This window comes from Carassius gibelio, chromosome A1 (assembly GCF_023724105.1).
Source record: "Carassius gibelio isolate Cgi1373 ecotype wild population from Czech Republic chromosome A1, carGib1.2-hapl.c, whole genome shotgun sequence".
In the NCBI taxonomy this organism is placed as follows: domain Eukaryota; kingdom Metazoa; phylum Chordata; class Actinopteri; order Cypriniformes; family Cyprinidae; genus Carassius; species Carassius gibelio.
In genome coordinates, this window is record NC_068371.1 from 18,828,297 (window position 1) to 18,849,009 (window position 20,713).

Here is a 20,713-nt window from a genome sequence, read left to right on the forward strand (position 1 = left end):
ATTTGGAACAACTCAGCTTGCGTCGGATTCGCAATAAAATTCGTTAATTCAAACATGATTTATAAACGTCTCAGGTTAAAGAGAAAAACAATAAAGCACTACACAATCCAAAAAATGCCCATCAAAGTCTGTGATTCAACAAAGTTACAAAGTAACAAATTCAAGTGTGAACAGATCAAAAAGATCACACGAAGTCACACAAAATCCAGAACAATCCCTGGACGAGCGCCCAAATATGTTACGGCCCATTACCATTTCAAGGCTCGTGAATTCTAAGGACACAGGCCGAACATATAACAAGGAAGAATCACAACCCCTGATGTGAATTCCAAGACGTCTCTATTTAATTAAAGTTCGAAATCAAACATTCACAAATAATATTTATAATAAAGAAAACAATCTAATGGATGATAAAGAGAACAATCAGTTCACGGGTAGGGAAGCTAAGAAAACAGTTCCCTAACTGTTCCCTAACAGTTCCCTACACCTGTTCTCAGAGTAAAGTTCTTACCTGGCTACCGAAAAAAATAAAAACAGGTGAGTCTTCCGGACATCTGCTTCCCTCGCTCAGTTCTCACTAAATAAGCAAAGTGAACTAATAAATAAATACATACACTACCCGCAACTGAACAGTAAGAAATATACTAAATATCAAAACACAACTTTATACGTTAAACCTAAGCTTAACATAAAGCAAACAAAAACCGCCTCCAAGAGGCGATGAGAGACGCTGATGAATGGGAAGCGGAGAGAAAGAGAGCACCGCCATTGCCGTCTCGGAGCCTTTTAGCCGGTATCCCCGATGACGTCACATAATTCTCGCATAAGAAATCCTCCCACAAGGCCACCTACGGACTCAGAAATAATTAAATCACACAGATACACATAACACTCAAGCAAAAACTTACCTGTCAACCAAAGATGTCTCTGGGATTCTATCTTAGCTTGAGCAAAGAGATGAGCCCTTCTTCGGCCTGCGATAGTGAGCTGATGTTTTATGATCTGCAAAAACAGAGCACTGACTGAATTATATCTGCCTATGTTTGGCCGACACTTGATGTTAGAAGTAATGTGGCCAACATTTCATGGTCCGACGTACATGTGCTGTCTGGGAATGGTTCATAGGTGTTCACTTTACAATAAGATTCACTTAAACAGGCTACTAACATTTATAGCTCATTAATAAATGGTTCATATGTGATCACTTTACATTAAGGTTCACTTTTAGATGTTATTAACATTTATATATTATTAATTATATAATTATATAATTCATTAAAAATCAAGATGATAATTTCAACTAAATATATTGGAATCTTATCATTGCTGTGGAATCATGCACATTTGTGGTGAATCATCTGTGAGGTACAGAGTAGATTCTTGTAAGAAACATTGTTAGAAAAGTGACACAATTCATGAGATATAAATGAGAAAAACGTAAATACACCCTTTAGTCTTGCGAAAATAGTAAATTTTTCCTGCATCATGAAATAAATCAAGAATCTGGAAATAATTATTTATAAATATGTTTGTTAAGCATTTATAACATGCAAGTAAAAAAAATGGCTCACTATTTGTCAGGTATTACATAAAAATCTGCCTTTTATTAATGTATTTATAACTGCTTATCAATTATTCATAAAGCATTTGTAAGTGAGTTATTAGTTATTTATTATTTTTTATAATTAGTTATTTAGTTTTTTATATTTTTTATGAACCCTTTATAAAGGGAACCTTAATGTAAAGTGTTGCCAAAAACTTTTCAACTTCTGAACAAAAAAGACAACCCACCCTGCCACGTGTCTGTTCATGGCTATGGCCCCATGTAAAATCCTCTATTGGAGGTCACCTGATTGTATGTTAATTGGTCCTTTATATAGGGACCACCAAAAGTCTTTAGAAGAAAAATTAGTTCCAATGTACCCAGTCCATATTGTTGCTGGAACTCCTCTCAAAAATGAGCATTAGATGCCTTTACTCGGGAAACATAAAAGGTTTTCCTCTTCCTCAAACTTTTTCAACTGAAGGGTTTTTAATGGCAAAAAAAACTATTTTCATCATCTTCCCACTCCCCACATGAGGGAAACACATAAGGAACTCCCATCCTCCATTGATCAGTTGTTGTTAGATCACTTAAAGGAGCTGTATGTAAGAAATCTATTTCAATAAATCATAAAATGGCCTTGATGTGTCACTAGACATTAAGAAATCATGTTCATTTCAAATACTTATATCACTGACAACAGTAGTCCGGCCAGGATATTGTCATTTAAAAAGTGGACTTGCAGCCCTCAACTGATGTTGATGTTGTCATTTTGTGTTTTGGCCTGACCCGCCTCCCTCCACCTATCTACCAATCACAAAGTCAGTAGTGTTTCGGGATCCGTGTTGCCAGCTTTGCTGTAACCTACCCTAACTCCAGTCGAATAAAAATGTCTAATGTTACTAAATCAAAAAGACCTCGTTATAATTCAGAAATTTGGTGTGACAAAGTCCGAAATAAAAAAAGAATTTGTAATGTAGATGCTTTTGAAAGTATTGTCCCAGCTCTATGAGCAGCAGCAGCAATTAAACGTGAGCGCAGAATAGGGGCAGGCATGAGACCTAACCTAACATCCCTAGTGAAAAAATAGTATGCTTAAGTACAATTTATTCATATGTACTTTAGTATTACTAAATATATTTGTGACACACTATAAGGTATAATTCAAGTCTGCTAAATTGGAGCAACTAATTTTTTTTTTACTAAATGCATTTTAGTTGTGCAAAAGCAGTGCTGAAGTTCAACTAAAGATGTATTAAATATACTTGTTTGTGCTTAAGTGGAACTAGTATACTTAAGTACACTTATCCACTATTTAATAAAATTTTTGAAATGCAGAATTAATTCAGCATAAACTTAAAATATATTTTGGGTACATTACGATTGCAATTCAATTACACTTTAAGAGTGTTGAACATACAATAATATAAAGCTAATAACAAACTGAGGTCATACTATCCCTTACTTTTAGGCTACATTCACACTGCAGGGCTTAATGCTCAAATCGATTTTTTTGCAAGGCCGTTCACATTTCCAATTAAATGCGACCTTTTGTGATGTCTTGTGTGAACGTGAAATGGCCCAGAAGTGACCTGCATGCACAGAAGAGTACTCAACGGTGAATGACGTCACTCGTTGTTTGCGGAAATAGCTAACGTTAAACATGGATGTCAACAACAGTGTAGTCAACAGCGGAGCTCTTTTTGCAATATTAAAGTTATTTTCCCAACGGAGCCAGCACAATTACAATCTTCTCGTTTTAAGAAGAAAATTAAAAAGGTCTTTGGCCATGGCGTTTTGTGGAGCAGTGTTAGCATCGTCGGTACAAAGAAACGTGTGGGTGCGGAGTCGACTGTCACGCTGTCAGTCTCTGTTTTCCTGGGTGTTCCCTAGTGAGCTCACTTCTCCTTAGGCACTTCACCATAGGCACTTTAATTCCTCTAGTCTGGTCCTGTCTTCACAGTAATTGCACTCCAATTAAATCGCACAGGTGCTGACAATAAACCATACTTGCAATTGGATCCACCCTCTCCTTGTGTTTTTCCCAAAACCCAATCGTCACATCGACTCGCAGCCAGGAGTGATGGGATACTTATGTGAGTGGCTCTTCTCGTTCCCGCCTAACGTTACTTCAACGCAGAATTATGATGTTTGTATCGTATCAATGGACGTACGGGTCGGATACATGTGTCCTGACAGTTCAGACGGAGGTCGCATTTCAAAAGATCGGATATGTATCGGATTCAGGGCCACATACCCAAGTGGCCTGGGTCACATTTGAAAAGATTGGATCTGTGTCATTCAGACTGTCATGAAAAGATCAGATACAGGTGGCATAGGGGCAAAAAAAATGGAATTGGGTCGTTTCAGCCTGCAGTGTGAACGTAGCCTTAGTGACTTTAAAATGGATTGCAATGGCATTCCAAGTAAACTTGAAGTGTGGTAATGGAACAATTAGTGTGTGGTTCTAATGCAATAAATAAATAATGGCACAGCTTAAGAAATCGCATTTTACTTATCCCCAGCATACCAGTCAACTAAATTATCCAGAGAACATCAGTGGAACACTGGACACAGCCATTTGAACATTGGCTGAAAAAAATATACTGCAGAATGGATTTGAACATGGGTCACTGCCACAAACATGCACTCACTTTACCAAATACGCCACCAAAGCAGACAAGTGCTTTGATAAATTGCGGTTACTTGTACTCTTTCTTTACTGTTACAAATACTACGCGTAAACAGTTTTTTTTTCCCTCATCAGTAACAGCACAAATTATATGAACTTAAAGACTGAGAATCACCTAAAAGTGTTAATATAAGAAACGGCCTGTATAGAACATGAAATTGTATTAAACTTGAAGCTGTTAACAGTCAACAGATATACAAAATTAAATATAATCTGGGGAATGTTTTGCTTCCCTTTTATCTTGCATGATCTTTCATTAACGCTGCAGGAAACAGTTGGATAAACCAGCATTACATTAATTTTATTCTTGCATATGCACTAAAACACAGAAAATGCAATGAAATGTTGTGTCTCGCAGCACTCTGCGGATTTATATATGACATATGAATTTAAATTATTTGAGTACATTTTGTTACTTATCATGTAGTTAATGTCTCAGAATTTATTTGACATTTGAAATTTTTGTGTAGTTTTGAGGGCAGGGCAGGGCAGGTCAGGATAATTTTAATAATTTGTTTAATAATTCATAATATTTTGACAGCCCAAAGAGCTATATAGATAACGAGAGCTGTTAATATAGATAACATATCAAATGTTGAAAGTGAGACCTTTTGAAATGTTTTGTTATGTTGTAATAAATTGAGAAAATGCACATCAATGTTTTAGTGGAAAAGGGGCTCTGCTGAATTACAGCACTGATACACACCTGAAAAAAGTTGCAGTGTGAGAGAGAGACGTGCAAACTAAAAGTGCAAAAAGCAGTGTCTGTTTTATGCACAACTTGCACAAACTGCAACAGGTAAAGCTGTCAGATGTGGAGATATTAGCAATATCATTAACAATTACTTATAATCAATACTATGGCTTCTTGTTATAAAGTTGTAGTTTATGCTGGGTTCTGTTGATGTGTGAACTTCCGCATTAACAGTAGCACACTTGCTGTCCAGTAATCGCAGTAAATTTTGTGTTTTGTTAGCTTTTAATAAAAAAAGCTAACAATTGAGATTGTGATCGCTGAATAAATGCACTTACTCTACCGCTGATGTTTGAATAGAGAAACATAGACTATGGCCATTTGGAATTACTAATAGGGATTATAGATATTAGATATTATAAATTTAGATATGTGCTTCAGCAAATAGCTCCCCATCTAAAGCACTATTCGGACGGGACTAGTTTTCTAAACTACGTTTGAGTTTCGATTCTTATCACCTGACGTCTGTGATTTTCATGTACCAATTCGGACGGGACTAACATCTCCGTGTTTATTACAGAGGTGGGAGGGTCCGATTTGTGCATCTGGGCGTCACAGAGATCACGCGCTCTGTATGCGTGCATTGCATTCATTCAGAATGATTGCCTTAGTATTATTACACAATAAATACTAAATGGCTAGTATGACAAAACCATATTAATGTGTGGTTCCTTTAGTTTAACTTGTTTTCATCCTTTTTTTTTTTTTTTTTTTTTTTTATTAAATGTAATTAAAACATTATGTAACTGAGTACATAAATGAACGTGAGTAATCTTACCTGATGCTGATATTACAATAGCCGGTATTAACAGTTTATGCGATCTTGCTCTTGATTTTATTATTTGTATTATTTTGTTATTATTATTTATTTGCCGCTAAGCAAATAACGCAGCAGGGGTTCAGATAAAAAATCGGCAGCTGGCAGCAGGAAGTGGCTGCCATTGACAGCCGGAAGGCAGTAACTGACAGCCGGAAGGCAGTAACTGGCAGCCGGATGGTAGGCGGGACCTGCCATTCGGTGGGAGCCAATCAGTATCGACCAACGTGGGCGCAACCAATCAGATATAACTGCACCCAAACGCTTCAGTAATGGTTGCGATTGATCAAACGGTAAATTCAGAAATTGGTCATCGGAGTAAATAATGTTTTTTTGCGTTGTAAGTTTGATTTTAATTGTTATCTTGGTGAACGACTTGGTAGACTTGGTGCCTACTTTGGTTTAATTGTTCAATGAAATCTAATTAGTGGTAGCAACGTTGTTTGTGTACCTTGTTAGGGGCCTACCATTAACTTCAAATTACGTTTGACGTACCATTAAATATTAACGTTTGTTACCGTGTTAACAGTCTATTGAATAATATAAAAGAATGTTGTTTGACTGGAATGATAGAAGATAAATTTGCAACACTAACCATATATTTTTGCATGTTAAGTCTTTCAGGAGATTGTGTGATATACATTAACTTAAGAGTTCTTAAAATAAGTTTTTTTTTTCTTTCTTTTGCACTATTGAGGTGTGTTTTCTCTAATACTATGCATGTGCAGAACTGTTCTGTGTACCAGTTGAAGTTGTAAGCATGTGAACGCAAAACTATTTTGTTATTTTATTTTTATTATCTATACAAAATATTATGGACCGGTTCATAATTCCTTATAACTTTTAGGTCTAGTTTCACAGACAGGGCTTGGATTAAGCCAGAATTAGGCTGTAGTTAAATTTATTACATTGAAGTAGCTTTTGTAAACATGCATTTAGAAAAAAAAAAACATTACTGATGTGCATCTTGAGACAAAACCATGGCACTGACACCTTTTTTTTTTTTTTTTGTAATACCCAATAGTTGCCAGATGCTGTCCTGTTGGAATTTCTTCTTTACGTGATCCTGGAGGAGGGTGATGCTACATTGCTAAGTCCGTCTTTGGTTTGTTCCAAATTCAGAAGTCTGCTGTACTGTATACAGACTCCTTTCGAAAGAGGGCACAATCCAGCTGGCTTGACTGAGTATCTTCTTTTACATATTTGATTAAAGGTTTAAAAAGGTGCCATAACATTACATTTCTCAGTTGCCATGTCTGAATGTTTATCTTTGTAATAATGCTGTTTTTATGCTCCTCATCTCAATATACAGGTGGAACAAAATGGAGAACAAGTCTAAGCCATGTCAGGAATTCAACAAAATGTACACCCTGCAGACACTGCGACGAGGTTTACAACAACTGCTTACCAGGTGTGCAAATTATGCATGAAAATGTAATCACTGCTCTGTACATGATGACAACATGCAATGGGAATAATCATTAATATGGCTGTGCATGCATGTCTACTGTTAATAAAGCAATTTAGGTATTAAAGTCACCATTTTCTTATGAATAATAAAATGCAGCAGCTAGAGTTCTTCCTAGAATCAGGAAGTATGACCGGATTAGCCCAGTTCTGTAAACCCTGTACTGGCTCCCTATCAAACATCGTATAGATATTAACATCTTCAATTATATTAATCTGTTTCTTTCTTATTCGAAGGTCACTGCAGTCACCCGGATCGAGATCGTATCCAGACCAGATGGTGGATCGCACCTAGAAAGGACCTCTACAGCCCTGAAAGACAGCGAAGACCAGGACAACTAGAGCCCCAGATACAGATCCCCTGTAAAGACCTTGTTTTTTCTCCATTTTGTCACCGGTGGAGTTTTGGTTCCTTGTCGCCTCTGGCTTGCTTCGTTGTGGTCACTTCATTTACAGTGATATCATTGTCATGATTGCAAATGATTCCACAGATACTATTTAAACTCAACCGAGCTGAAGGATGACATCACTGAATTGAATGATAAACTGCCTTTTAAACTGACTACAAACTGAGTTTACTAATGTCCTTCTGCATTATTGACTGACACACTATTTTCCTATTTAATACTGTAAAGTTGCTTTGCTTTGATCTGTATTATTAAAAGTACTATATAAATAAACGATGCTTGACTTGACCATGTTGCAAGGGGAAAATGAGGGGAGATGCACATCCACCCTGGGTTTTAAGGTGATTGGTGCAAGATGCTGGAGAAGTAACTCTGTATACCTCATCAGTTCTGATCTAAGAGTCTTGAAAATACCTCCGGATTGTTGTTAGTGATTCTGATTGATATTTTAGTCTGCTTGCTTACTGGATATATTTTATACGGTTTACTTGTAAAGCACTGACTTTGACACCTTACTAACCCAGTTACAAATTTAACAGCTACTTTATACTATATAAATTTATACTATATATATATAGTTGTTTCTTGAAAACTACAAATATAACCGCAAATTATGATTTTAAATAAAGGTCTCTGAGACTTCTCTCTTTTCAGTCATTTGTGTATAGCCTATAATAAATATACAACATACACCCAGTAAGTGCCACTCTCGTATATAAATATAAATTGTTTTATTTCACACAAACAATGATACATGCATGCATAAACATTCAGCTGGAAATTAACGTTTAGCAAAATAATCTTATTTCTTTGTTTATATTTTATCAATATTTTAAATCAAATAATATACAATACTGACCTTTATACTTATTTAAAAAAGTATTAAACATAATCATAAGTGTATATAATTATTTATTTGTCTTGTTGCCGCTGGCAGCCTCCTCCAATTTCCGGGTATTAGCGACAGCTGCCATCCAGTTTTATTGGCAGCCACTTCCTGCTGCCAGTGACAGCCACTTCCTGCTGACAGCTGCCGATTTTTCGCTGAACCCCCTCTCAAATAACGTTATATCAAACTCCCGCGCTGTAAGAGCATCTACGGTAATTCACGTTGGCCAAAACACACAAGGAACAGCGTTGTGAAATAAAATATCACCAGCAATCACAGACATTCGCATTCGGACGGGATTAGTTTTCTCAGAGGATCACTGAGTTTGCTGAAAAACGGTAGGTAATTTGCTCTGGAATTATCACAGAGGTTGTGTGAGAAAAACTCAGACGTGGCAGATTCGGACGGGATTAAAATCACCAAGTACGTATGTGAAACGCAGATTTCTCTAACGACCCCCTGTAAAACTAGTCCCGTCCGAATAGGGCTTTAGAGGGTTTTTAGTGTCAGTGGGAACATAGTTTCATGCCACAGAGCTTCTCTTAAAACCGCAGAAAGTTGACAGACTTGTGTTCTTAACTAAAAAACTTGTAAAAAAAAAAAAAAAAGAAAAATTGACAGAATGTACTTTCTGTACTTGTTTTGCACTGCTTCAGTTACATATATGTGTTCATTTAATAAAGAGCAGTACGTGATCACTTGGTCTAGATTTTTTTTTTTTAACTGCTTAAACCAGCTGTTCAATCTAAAAAAGTTTTTTTTAATGGGCAAAAGAAAATCATGTTATTATTATGGTAGCACTTTTTTTGCAGTCCTGTTCCTCATGTACATACTATGTACTTATTATAGTAATTATAATAACTATGTAATAACTAGGTACTAACCCTGAACCTACCCCTAAACCTAACCCGGTAGCACTTTATTTTACAGTCCTGTTCCTCATGTACATACTATGTACTTATTATAGTAATTACAATAACCATTATTATTATTTAAATGCAAATGCAAATATATCAAGATATATATTGAATATCATAATTTTGACAATATAGAGATATCATTTTTTATATATATCGACCAGCCCTACCCAATGGTAGTTGCTTGCATGCAGCTTGTCTGAGTGACATTTCTAGCTGGATGAATGACCATCATCTTCAATTCAACCTTACTAAGACAAAACTGCTGGTGGTTCCAGCTAACCCATCGTTTAATCACAACTCTATAAAGCTGGGCTCGTCATAACTCCTTCCAGGACAGCCAGAAACCTAGGAGTTGTGATGGATCATCAGTTATGCTTCACAGACCATATTGCTACAAGGACCCAGTCCTGCAGATTTGCCTTATACAACATTAGGAAGATTAGACCCTTCCTAGCACTAAGCTTTTCTTTTCTTGTCTATCATAATCTTGAAAAAAAAATAAAAAAATAAACTACCTAGACTAAGCTAGACTAACTGTGACTTGTCATGGCACTTGTATACTGATGTTGTTCTCTTGTAGGTCTGATTGCTTCTATTGTTTTGGATAAACAATATTAAAAACGTCTGCTAAATGATTAAATGTAAATGAAATGGAAATGTACTGGTCACACAACTTCATATGATGCGAATTCGCAGGTCAGAGTTCACCAAATTTAACTTTGGAATGCAGCGAAATGGTAAATTTTTCACATGAGCTTGCGTTTCCAGTCTGACGCATTCACATGCGTATGAATGGAAGTCAGTGGCTTCATCCGAAATCTGAAAAATTCTGCATTCGAAGGATGCATTCCAAGGTAGGAAGTGTGGTGGAAAAATTAATTTAACATTGCTTCTGTATACCTATATATATGCATGTGTTTTCTTTGAATTGCTGTGTTCAACAAGACACCTGGGTGGGAAACAGATGTCTGAGTATGACCTGAGAGGGTCATTGGGCCATATAGTGGGGGGGACGATGCCTAAGGATGACCTGAGGGGGTCACCTAAGTCCTAAATGTGTGAGAAACAACCCATAGAGAGTGTTACTGTATGTGTGGAAAGTTACAGTTGCTAAGACTTTGAAACCTTGACGCAGCAAAGGGATATAAGGTGGAGGACTGCCCTCTTCCTGGGTCGGTTTCACTTTGCAGGAACTCAGTGTTGCTGTATGACTGTCTGACCTTCTTTGCAAAGGATAAAAGCTTTCTTTTTAATTATACCTGAATTGGAGTCTGTCTCTTATGCTGACGAGAGTTGATTTAAATTTTGCCACAACAGAAGGCATCAAGGCACGTACGAAATCAATGTTAGCTTCACTTCTTGTCCCCTTAAGATACCTTCATCTGGCCGATTTTCAAAGGCAGCATAGATTTTGCTGCCTTTGATATCCCACAATCCTGTGCAATCCATTCTGTGAGAGTTAAGCCAAAAAATAAAGATGGCATCTGAAAGTTGCGGTCGGTGGTCAGTTTGTGTGTAAATGTATGTTTCTGGTCAACATTTTCCGCTTTTTATGTCATTAGCGAGAAATTAATATTGCAGTAATGAAACATCCACATAATTTCATTTCAATTTCATTTAATATTTTCCTGTAGATCCTAATTATTTCATATTTTGCTCTGCCTCAGAAGCCTGTCCAAAATTTTTGTGAGGAGCCTTCATGCAAAAACGCTGCCTGATACGGCAGCGAGGCAGCAAGTCACCTGCCTTCGTTTTCAGATGCGGCCAATGGAATGAAAAGTGCAGTGTGACCGCCCCTTGAGAAGGGAGCAGGGTTGCCAGGTTCTTGCAACAATACCCTCCTGTGGACATGAAAAGCAACCCTTTTATCTATGGGGTATGTCGAGATAAAAGTTTGCATACACACTCTGGGGACATCAGAGAACAATTTAAAGTCTTGTATCAATGCACTCTATTGCACCTTTAAATTCTAGACATGTATCATTAAGGAAATTTGAGTTACTTCTGAGTTTCCAGGTAAATATATAACTGATTCCTTGCAGGCTTTAAGAAGGTGTCCATTGAGAAAACCAATTAAGTTTCTCACTGTACATTTAAATTACAATACAATTACCAATGTAAGTACAAGAGCTCTCGTATAGTGAGCTCTTGTATAGAGCTTACTAACCTATGTATCACATGTCATCAGAGAAGATGTGGGGGGTGGGCATGTTAAGATTTTTTATTAAAGATTATGAGGGAACTTAAAAAAAAATATCCACAGATAAATCATACATTATATAACAAACACTCCAACACTGCATAAAACACAATAATTTTCTATTTTGATTTTATGGTAAAGCCCAGGGTGGGTATCTTTAACTTCTTCAGACAGGTGTTTCCAGGGAATACTTTTAAATATGATTTTAGGTGTTGTAGGATTACTACAAGGATTGAGTACACTTGGAGATCCCAGAAGTTCATTTTTGCCACTTTTCACAAAGAAACTTTGAAGATTTAGCTATTCTTAAAAATTAAGTGTGGTAATTTCCATATTTTAGTGTGCAAGTTAACATGCAGGGGAGGATTTAGACATTTTGGGGCCCAAGGCAAACACAGACATTGGGCCCTCTACATCTCTTGTTTCCCTCCTTTTGTCAATCATTATTTTTTTTATTTTTTTTAAAGTCCTACTTGTTACTTCTCTTGTTTTTTTCATGTCTGTGATGTGTTCTGCTGACCGCTCATGCTGTCTTAAGTGTGCAGAAAGATTTTTCCAGTAATTAAACCCATCTGCACTTAGCTGAGTGGCCTTTTCTCGGTTACCAAACAAGCGGCAACAAAAGCACAAAACACAATTTTTTTTACTGTACACGAGCCAGGACCTCTTTATTTTTTCTCCATTCTTCATTTGCAGGTAATAATTGCTGTTTCTAAATCTTCTGCCCTCTTGATTTTTAGGATAAATTCTATCCTTGCTCTGAACTGGGCCTCTCTGCACTATTGAGCAGCGCTCTTTGTCAGTGAGATGTTTTGGCCAGAGTGCTGGGTCATCTTCAAGTTCAAGTGTAACACATTGGTCAGAATGACTGCTAGTACTGATTAGTTGTTCATTGGACATGGAATTGTCATCTTTTTCATCATAGACGTCGTTATCATTATTATCACTGTCACTGAAAGTGAACGCGGAAGTTTTGTTACCTGCAGCTGCAGTTGAAGGATCCTCCTCATCCTGTAAAATTGCTGTGCATGTAACGTTAGCAGCAATATCGCTTGAGCAGCCTGGGCTAGCACTGTCGGCGCCGGCGGCAACGGGTAGCTCCTCCACGCTAGCAGCAATGCTAACAGTCATGATGGTGTTAGCGTTGTTGTCATTGTCAGCGGGGCCGGGCATCACAAAAAAAGTTTGTTACCTTTGGCAATTTTGCTAAAAACTTTTTGCTTTCCTCCTGTTTCTTCCTTTTTTCAGCACCGCTTGGGTAGCTTCGCTTCATTTTTACTGTCAACACTCTCTCTCTGTACACTCTGTCTATCACTGTCAATCACTTCTTCTTCGTCAGTTTTTTGGCGCATTACAGCCTTGTCACTTTTGCAGATGCGCAGTAAGTGAAATAATGGAATAGTCCAATGTAGTGAGGTGGGGGGGGGGGGGGGGGGCTCCTGTTTGCGACACTAATGATTTGATGCCATTTTTCGCAAATGGAGTTTTAGAAATATATATTTTGCACGAAGTAAAAAAAAAAAAAATCTTTAAGCAAGTTAATGGGGCATTTTGGGGGCCCCTAGGTAGCTCGGGCCCAAGGCAATTGCTGACTTTTGCCTAATGGTAAAGTCCGCCCCTGTTAACATGTACATCAAAACTGATGTTTATTTCAGTACATAATGTGTTTAATAAATAAATAATAGCCTGCTGCATGTTACATAAATATCGCACATTTTTTCAACAAGGTTTAGTCCTTATTGTTACACACTGAATGTAGGCTATTAAATGGTGTCTTACATAAAGTAAACAATTACATAAAACTTTGCATAAATGTTAGGTGACTATGTTCTACCAAGTAGCATTTATGAATGTCTTGTCAGATTTTAAATACCTTTAGATGCCATAGACTCAAAATTTCATATATTCTGCATACCTTCCCTGTTTAAAGGGATAGTTTACCAAAAAATTATGTTCATGACGTTCATGTACATGTCGTTCCAAACCCGTAAGACAGGTTCGGAACACAGTTTATGATATTTTAGATTTAGCCCGAGAGCTTTCTGTCCCTCCATTGAAAGTGTGTGTACGGTAGAGTCCTGCACGGGTTCGGGTACATTTGGCTAAAACGGGTGAAAAATATCCAACTGTGTCGGATACGGGTGCGGGTCGGGTCGGACACAGGGGAAACACGGGTCCAAAACGGTCATGTGCAAACATAAAAATAGGCCTACGTTCCACTTTTTAAAAAATCACAACCGCGCGAATGGCTGCATGAGGCTGCATGAACGGCTGCAAGTTGTTTCCGTTTATATATATATATATATATATATATATATATATATATATATATATATATATATATATATATATATATTCTGAATTAAAATGTGTTTGATTTAAGCCTATTTCAAAATTTGTGTCATAAAATTATATTGCGCATACAGCTCAACTAACGCAATCGTTATAAAGGTTATAAAGGTGTTTAAAGAACAATACACTTCCACTTGCATGTATTTGGCAATCGGAATATCAGATATTTCATTCCATAGCTAACACATTTGTGAATATGGGCCTATAATATAATCTAGGCTATCCAGGGTTGTTTTTGTTTTTTTATTGCATCTGAAAATGACTTTGTGCAGCTCATTCACATGTGCGCCCTGGCGCAGATCCACCTCTCGCGATGCTCAGCTGTGAACGATTTAAAAATTGGTGCATTCGACTTAAAGCACAACCTCAGACGGTGATATGATTCGCTCTTTTGTGGTTCTGTTTTCTTTCAGGATCAAAAATACAACAAAAGAAAGTTTATCTGTATTTCCAACTGAAGAGAACTATGCATATTGTGACGAGTCAGCTGCCTCCTCCCTGATTGTCACCGGCACCACGTCCTAAATCGCCGCTCTTCACCAGGCTCCCGAATGGAGTGGGTGAGAGGAGGGGCGCTGGACGAGTCAGGGCTGGCGGCGTGTGATGGGGCACACCTGAAGGAAGTGGAGCCTCATTACCGCCGCTGTTTAAAAGCCCAACGCGCCTCTCCTCAGGAGAGCGGTCTCTTCCCTGTGCATGCACACTGCATGGTGTCCTCGTGGGTCTAGGAAGGGTGCGTTGAGGGACTCCCGCGCCACCAAGACGTGAGCTGCCGGACCCGCGATCCGGATGGGAACCGCACCCGTATACACGGCCGACGGGCCAGGATGCCGGGCCGTCCATCCCCTACCAGCGCCGCGGCCAGCGAGAGAGACGCGGCCGCTAGGAGAAGCCGCCGCCCCTCGCGCCCCGGACCGAGGAGGGGAGCGCGTGCGGCCGCCGGACTCCGCCCCTTGCCTGGACCCTTCCTCGATGAACACTGCCCCACCCACACAAACCCCGCAGCACGACGAGGACACCAGATTCCCTGTTATTTTGGACACTTCCCCCCTTTGGCCACTTTTATTCCCTGTGTTATTTTATGATTTCTGTTAATAAAAGCCTCTCCGAGGGCTGCCCTTACGAAAATTAACCATGGTTTTACTATAGTAAAACTGTAGTTAACTATGACTGTAGTAACCGTGGTATTTTGGTGCGAACCATTTTGATACCATGGTTTTACTTCAATTGTATTGTAATAATAATATAGTAAAACTGTAGTTTTCCATGACTGTAGTAACTGGTATTTTTAAAAACCATGGTTATGATTCCATGGTTCTACTACAGTTATATTGTAGTAATACTACAGTAAAACCATAGTTACCATGGTCTTTGGAGCAAACCATGGTTTTTAAAACCATGGATCATTACCATAAATTGGTTATAGTGTAGCCATATGGTTTTACTAAATTATCTTGAATTACATTTAAGTCATTTTAGTTACAACAAACATCTACAAAATAACAACAGAAAGAAGTTCCCATGATACAGACTTTATTACAGAAATTACATAATCTGAAAGAAAATATAAACTTGCATTTGTTCTCACGTGTGACATAAAACAATAAACTACAAAGTTGTACAAAATTATTGCTGATAAAGTGGTGCTGTGCAATGGTTCAGTTGCTCATTTACAAATAAAAAATAGCAATTTGTTCTACTGTAATAATGATTTATATACAAAAATAACATTGTACAAATAAACATGACTAAGAGCACCTTTAAATACACAGCTACCTCCTCTAAAATGTCTATAACCTGTAAACACGTGCCCAAGCATAAATTTGCAATTTATACTGTATATTAACATGATTACAACACCATTACTTAACAATGAATTACTTCATTACTTAAAAACACAACTAAAAGTTTATTTTTCTTTTAAATGGAAAATTCTTACATACTACAAAATAAATTCAGAAGAAATGAGCAGTTCTGTAAAATAATGTTTAAAATGATATCCACTCACAAGAGATGAAGACATAGAGTCTCCTCATGGGGGATGAATACTCCACACTTGAAATTCAAAGGGAAATTTTTTTGTTCAAAAACATGTGATGCAGCATCCATGCCAGTAGCTGTCAGTATGAAGTCTGTCATATAGGCCAGTAGGTTACAGTCCAGCTTTGGTTTGGTTCTGTCTTGACCTTCAGCCCAAATGGACGCAGGAGCTAAAATGAGAAGAATACACACCACATTAACACACAGCTTGCTGGAATACTCAACTGTACTATTGAGTAGCCATGTAACAATGTCCAAGTGCAATAATGTCCATTCAGCCAGTGTTTTAATAAATAACCCATAAATTATTAGGGCTCCAAAAGCCAAGCAGAAAGAATGTACATTATATGATCAGCTGAGTGTATTCTCCTTTAAAGTGTATACTCTTGAAATGTTAAACAAAACAAGAAGTACTAGTCTCATATATACATCATTTCACAAAAGAGAAAATGGGTTGGAATAAAGGACAAAAGACATCTAACCAACAAAGGGATAGATCTCTAGACACTCAATTCAATCTTAAATGCATAAATAATAAGTAATTGAGAAATACCCAGATAGATAATCAAGAAAGGGTTTTTATTCACCTAAAGCTATTGTATTGTTTCAAACTGGACCTATTTTATGGTTATTTTTTATTCCTTTTACAATTTAAAAAAAAGATTGGCTCTGTTATATTTCACTTCATGGTAAGAACAAATCAGAACATTCTTCCAAAGTTCACGTTTTGTGTTCCACAGAGTCATAAAGGTCTGAAAAAACATGCGAGTAGATGATGACAGATATAAGATATTTTTTTTTGGTAAGTTAATTATCCATTTAATATTTATCATATTTAATTTGGGGAGTTATACTGACATTTGTTAGACAAACATTCATTGGATTGTAAATGTACTTGCCAATAGAACTCACTTTCTTTCAGTCCAAGAATTATTTCTTTTTTTTTTCATGTTGGTATACACTGGACAGGTCTTTTTTAGCAGACTGGGGACCAAAAAAAAAATTAGATATACAGTACATACCATATAATCATTATATGTTTATTGATGGCATTCACTACGACTTTACTATTTACCTATAGTAAATAAATCAGCAAACAGCTGATGGTTTCACACTCTCTCTTTTCTGTATTAAAGAAGATGATAATTAGAAATGACATTTTTGCCAGTCACAAGTTGTCCAAAATCATTAAATGTAATGTTTAAAGGGTTAGTTTATGCAAAAAATGAAAATTCTATCAGTAATTACTTACGCTCATGTTGTTACAACCCCGTCATTTTCGTTCATCTTCTGAACACAAATTAAGATATTTTTGATGAAATTTGAGAGCCGCCTCACTCCTTCATAGGCTTCTTGGTAATTTCATCCTGCTGGCCCAGAAAAGTTAGTAAAGACATCGTTAAAATAGTCCAAGTGACTACAGTGGCTCAACTAGAAGTTAATCAAGCAATGAGAATACTTTTTGTGCACAAAAAATAAAAATATATAAATAACAACTTTATTCAACTATTAACTTTCTTCAGTGTGGGCCTCTGACGTTATGGAAGCATATGGGTAGCATTATTCAATTTGGGATGTAATATGCAAAATGACAATGCAATATGTAAAATGGCAATGCATTTCTGTATTTACATTTACATTTTCCAATACATTTGTGCAACCTTTGGTGCAAAATGAAAATGAAAATGAAATTACATAATTTTCATTTGCCATTTCCTACACCAGTTTTAATATGTAAAATGAATATTAATTTTAACGCTTTATAAGTTGCAAAATTAAAATGAAAATGTATTACAGAAATGATTAGATATGTCTAACACGTTCAAGCAAAAACTGTGGCAAAATGATCATTTAAATGCTATTTTTGTTAAATGCATTAACACTCACAGTCAAGACACTTACGATTGCATTTTCATTCAATGACCCTCAATGAATGTAGCAAAATCAAAGTGCACATTGAAAATGTATTCCGAGCCGATCAAATCTCCGCCCCCTCCCGCCCTGTCAATCACTGCGTGAACAAGGCGGGGCTTACAGAAGGTCAAGAGACTCAAGTGAGAGAAAATGGACAAGACAGTTGGCCGGTGTACGTTTTGATCATTTCGGTTTATGGCTTCAATATTTCATTCGCACTTGTGGGCGGAGCTGAAACGCTGCTTTCATCTGATTGGTCGAATCGCTCCGCCTTCAGCTCGGTCTTTTTATTCTTTCAGGCAGAATAAGAGTCAGTGCGAGTGAAGCACTATGTCTGAAACCACCGCTCACTGTTCATTAGCGTAATATTTGAATCAGATGTAGCTGGGCACATAATTCGTGCTGCTGAGACCTGCAAATTATTTCTAGGTTGTAGTATTGTATGATTATTGTCCCACTGATAAATACAGTGCAAATAGTTCTCTCTCTTTGGATAAAAGTGAAGTGGAAATAAAAATCAATAATAGACTGAACAGTTCCATGTCTGTAACATTTACCACTCTCATCTTTTAAGTCAAAAGGCACTAGGTATGTGTGTGTGTGACATTAATAAATAATTGTAAAAATTAATATAGTTACATTTCTAAATAAAAATAGTAAAATTAGCTCTATGCTGCTCAGTGCTCATGCTGCTCAGTGCTCCTGTAGCCTACCCCAGAGCGCCCTCTCGCGGCTGTGGACGGTAATGTTTTCTCTTGGTCCTGAATAAATGCGACTTATAGTCCAGTGCGACTTATATATGTTTTTTTCCTCGTCATGACGTATTTTTGGACTGATGCAGCTTATACCGAAAAATACAGTTAACATTATTATTATTATTTATTATGAGAGTAATTGATACAGGCTAGAACTTAAATGTTTCACCCAATTCAGCTCAGATCTTCAGACTCGTCCGACCCGTGTTGCTTGTATAACTGGCCAGACTTACCTTCCCAAAAAATCCTATTTAATTTTATTTCATAAATTTAACTATATTTATTTCCACTTCACTGTTATCCAAGGAGACAGAACTATTTGCACTGTATTTATCAGTGGGACAATATTCATACAATTATTTAACGGGGTCTCTTGCAGGTCTCAGCAGCACAAATTATGTGCCCAGCTACATCTGATTCAAATATTACGCTAATTAACAGTGAGCGGTGGTTTCAGACATTACACTGCTTCACTCGCACTGACTCTTATTCTGCCCTGAAACAATAAAAAGACCGAGCTGAAAGCGGAGCGGTTCGACCAATCAGATGAAAGCAGCGTTTCAGCTCCGCCCACAAGTGCGAATGAAATATTGAAGCCATAAACCGAAATGATCAAAACATACACGGACCAACTGTCTTGTCCATCTTGTCTCACTTGAATCCGCTCCTTGAGATTTGAGTCTCTGACCTTCTGTAAGCCCCGCCTTGTTCACACAATGATTGACGTGGCGCGAGGGCGGGGACACGTGATCGGCTCGGAATGCATTTTCAATGTGCACATTGAATTTTGCTACATTCATTGCGGGTCATTGAATGAAAATGCAATCGTAAGTGTCTTGACTTTGAGTGTTAATGCATTTAAGAAAAATAGCATTTAAATGATCATTTTGCCACAGTTTTTGCTTGAACGTGTTAGACATATCTAATCATTTCTGTAATACATTTTCATTTTAATTTTGCAACTTATAAAGCGTTAAAATTAACATTCATTTTACATGTTAAAACTGGTGTATGAAATGGCAAATTAAACCTATGTAATTTAATTTTCATTTTCATTTTGCACCAAACGTTGCACAAATGTATTGGAAAATGTAAATGTAAATACAGAAATGCATTGCCATTTTACATATTGCATTTCCCAAATTGAATAATGCTACCCATATGCTTCCATACTGACGTGAGTTCATGAGAGCGATGGGTCAGGATCTACCATTATAGATTGGTCTGGATGTAGTGTTTAAAATGGTTATAAAGTGTGCATTTCCTGGATGTCCGAATCGTGAGAAACCAACAAGAAAACGTAAAAGTGCCTTACCAATGCCGCAAAATTAATGGCTTACATTTCACTTTCCCATCAAATGATCGTGAGCTTCATCTTCTCAGTTCTCGCGCATGCGTTTTGGATTTCATCAAAAATATCTTAATTTGTGTTCCAAAGATGAACGAAAGTCTTACGGGGTTGGAACAAAACGAGGGTGACTAATTACTGACAGAATTTTCGGGTGAACTAACCCTATAAGATCTGTGCATGGGAGACAGTGGATGTCAAAATATATTAACAATACAAAACAATTTTAGATTCAAATTCAATTTCTATTGTTTATAGATCTGCCAGGTTCTCACACCAGCCAATCACAGTGCACTCCCTCTCCCGAATACTGATTACTCAGACCTGCACCTCATCATCACACTCATCACCTCCATCATAAATACACACACCTTACCCCAGCTCATTGTCCGGTCTCATTACCTTACCTCATCCAGCAATCTCCCAGCTTTGTCCTTGTTCCTTCTCCATTGTATCTGTCTTGTCACCCATCGTATCATCCATCAGTCCTCTCACCTGTAAGTGAAAACATTCCATTCACCTCCAGAATCCAGTTCTCCAATTTATCATTGTGCATCTCACTTACCTGCTTTTTTCTGTACCGCTCACTGTTTTCAATAAACTTCCTGTTAACTT

At 37.3% G+C, this 20,713-nt stretch overlaps 2 long non-coding RNA genes across 2 annotated transcripts; one reads left to right on the forward strand and one right to left on the reverse strand.

Annotated features, from left to right (window-relative positions):
• Positions 1-6,735: 6,735 nt before the first annotated feature.
• On the forward strand, positions 6,736-8,258 carry LOC128017433 (uncharacterized). Its single transcript, XR_008184461.1, has 3 exons — positions 6,736-6,991; positions 7,119-7,217; positions 7,511-8,258. It is a non-coding gene; the product is annotated as an uncharacterized LOC128017433 (long non-coding RNA).
• An 8,562-nt stretch (positions 8,259-16,820) lies between these two features.
• LOC128017480 (uncharacterized) lies at positions 16,821-20,694 on the reverse strand. Its single transcript, XR_008184474.1, has 4 exons — positions 20,506-20,694; positions 17,334-17,451; positions 17,157-17,206; positions 16,821-17,065 (listed from the first exon to the last, which is right to left on the reverse strand). It is a non-coding gene; the product is annotated as an uncharacterized LOC128017480 (long non-coding RNA).
• Positions 20,695-20,713: the final 19 nt, after the last annotated feature.